The sequence below is a fragment of the Arachis ipaensis genome, chromosome B01 (assembly GCF_000816755.2).
Source record: "Arachis ipaensis cultivar K30076 chromosome B01, Araip1.1, whole genome shotgun sequence".
Taxonomy (NCBI): Eukaryota; Viridiplantae; Streptophyta; class Magnoliopsida; order Fabales; family Fabaceae; genus Arachis; species Arachis ipaensis.
The window spans coordinates 131,430,050-131,433,180 of record NC_029785.2 but is presented as its reverse complement, the minus strand read 5'-3'; positions in this window follow the sequence as shown (position 1 = coordinate 131,433,180).

Genomic DNA, 3,131 nt, shown 5'->3' with positions numbered 1-3,131 from the left:
AATAATACGCATAATCGTTTAAAGCTATCTCTATATATACACGAGTGACCAATTTAGTTACAGATATAATATACATTCAGTCTTATTCTAAATTACTTAACACTCTTACTTACTTGAGTATTAAAATTTTTTTGCAGGTATTTAATACTGCTTTCTCCTACAAGAAAAACGATATTCCTTCCTCTCACCTTCAAATAAAGCAAATTCAAGTACTAACAGAATAAACTATACCTCAAAAATATCTTTCACAAAGAAACAACCCCAAATCAAAAGCAACACAATCCCAATAGCGCAATTGCTAAATATTGGAGTCTCGATGTTTAATTTATTGTTAAGTAAGATTGGGTTGGATTAGATGTGGAAGCATGGTTTTGCTAATTGACTGAAGAATGAGCTAGACCCCGCAAAATTATTTAATTTGTTTTCATTATTCCGTGCAATGATTATTAGGTGTGAATGTGTGTGATGATATACTAACATTAACAATTAAACAAGTATAAAAGTAAGAGGGATGCATGTGCTCTCTTGGATTGTTTCTCTGCCAATTTCCTATCCCCGCCACCTCTTTTGTTTTTTTCTTTCATTTGGCTTTTGGATATTTGTTCCCTTTCGCAGTTGTAGACACCGAAATTTTTTTACAAGCATATATATTTAGTCATTATTAATGGACGGCTACAAATTAAGACGTTAGAATTTTCACAACTCAAATTACCAACACATAACTCGATCGTTATACTTTAAATTTGGCCGTTATAGTCTGGTTCATTTCCGTATTACTTGGTAACTGTCACCTATTACTCAGAGAATAAGTCTTAATTAATTTTCTATAACTCGGCCAATAAAACCTATACCTCGACCCAAATTTATCCATTAGTCTATCAGCTATAGCTCAATCCAAATTTACCTCTTGATCCGTTAGCTATAACTCGACCTAATTATACATATAAATTAGAATCCAAGTGAAATAATCAAGGTGACTTATCTTTAGTTAGAGAAAATCTCGACTATAATAGAATCATCTGAAATACTACGTTGTACGCTATTCACTCTAATAACATATACCTCATCTTATATTTTTTCTTACTTGAGCGTTGGAGTCTCTTTGCAGGTTTCAATCTCCTTTGGTGTCCCTATAACTGAAGTATAGCTTGATGTCTGTGCTCTTAAGACAAAAGACTCCATATAAACGGGAGGAGTTATACCTCGGCTCAGATTACTGTGTAGAAACAAATGTATTTATATATAAATATGTATATAATTTAACTTATTTTCAATATAGATTTATATTTCAATTTATATTTTATATTGGTAATTAATTTTTGTGACTAATTTTAATATACACATAATATATAGTCGTATTAATTAAGTCAAACTAAATTCTTGTATATTATTTTTTATATATGTGCACTCTTTTTTATTTTTATTTTTTTTAATTTTTCTTCTCCTACTATTTTTTTTAACAAATTTATTAAACACATAAATTTTTAAATTTATGTATAACACAAAAATTTTAAAAAATCGTATGCATAGAATATTGATCCACCCACTTTTTCTCTTATATATGTTCGGTGAAATTATTGAACACAGAACCCAAAACAACGATAATAAAAGTAATATTTATCAAAATTTTCGGAACTTTGTGCAAACACATTTTATATTATATCAATAAGTTTATATGCTATGTGTAAAATTTTTTATGTTATATCAATAGTTTATGGATAATGTACAAAAATTTTGTTATTAACTGCAGAAATTTTTATATCATACCAATAAATTTTTGTGTATTTTAAATTTTTAACAGAAACGTGTGCATGTGTTAATTTTTAACTGAACTTATGCTAGCTTAATTGAATTTAGTTGCTAAAATACTTATACATGTAGCATTGTTTAAATTTATAATTAATTATATATAAATAAGATTCATTTTTGTTGTGAAATACATGCGATTAATTTGTGGTGATGGAATAACATATCCGTGGACTCTCATGCTCCACATTTTTCATATGGGTCCCAAATCCTTCAATAGATATCTTATCAACTTAATTTTCAATTATTTTCATATTTATGACATAATTTTCTTTTAAATCTACTACTTTAGAATAATGGTTTGAATAGCTTTTTGTCAAAATCATGATTGGTAGCTTTTCTAGAAAAAGAAGAAAACAAAAATCAAATTATTAGTGGATGAGACCTAAGAAGACGATGTTTACCCCTACTTTAATTTGTTTTGTATTATATAATAATTCTTAATTCTTATTGTTAATTGAGGGCATGCTTTCCACTAAGCTCCCGTTCGTTGTTCGTGCTATCATAATGGTAGTTCAAAATCGGGGGTCCATTGTCCTGACCCTACTCCATTGGATGAAGTAGCTCAGGATGGAGATATATATAACATAAATAAATGTTTCTGTGCTCAATGACTCGACCCTTTTCGATGTTGGCATACGCATGTTCTATGATTTAATCACATATGATTAATTGATTATCACTATTATAGATCGTCATCCCTGATGATATATAATGATGCTCTTGGATCATTTTCGGCATTTACTTTTAACCCCATACTACTACTACTAGGCATTATGACTTGCCAGCAACTCTGCCACCCTTGTTTGAGACACAATAAGACACTGAGCGCCAAAGAGAATGGAGAATTGCTACATCATCATGATGCTTAACTTTGCTTTTTAACCTCAAATTATGCTTTGAGTGAAAAATTGTAAATATATGAAAAAGAGAAGATGAGAAAAACAATGACAGTATGTAGTTGTACAGTACAATTATATCACACAACTCCATTTAATTGGATTACAGAGTCACAATTATGATTTATGAATTAGGTATAACTGTATTTGAATGACACTTATCTTTTGCTCATTGCCCTGCTCCCCCTTCTCACCTTAATGACCCACGCCACAAATAATGACCCTTATACCGTAATAACCATCTTGTTTCAGCTTCTTATACAAGTTTATGTATTATTATATTCTTTATTTTCATTAGCTTTTTCTTATGCGTTCTCTCTCCTCCTTCTAACTTATTTTGTCCTCATATCAAAAGGCAAAATCCAATAACATGAGTGGCGATTTCGGATGATCAGTTGTAGAAATATTAAAGAGTTCCAGTATGTT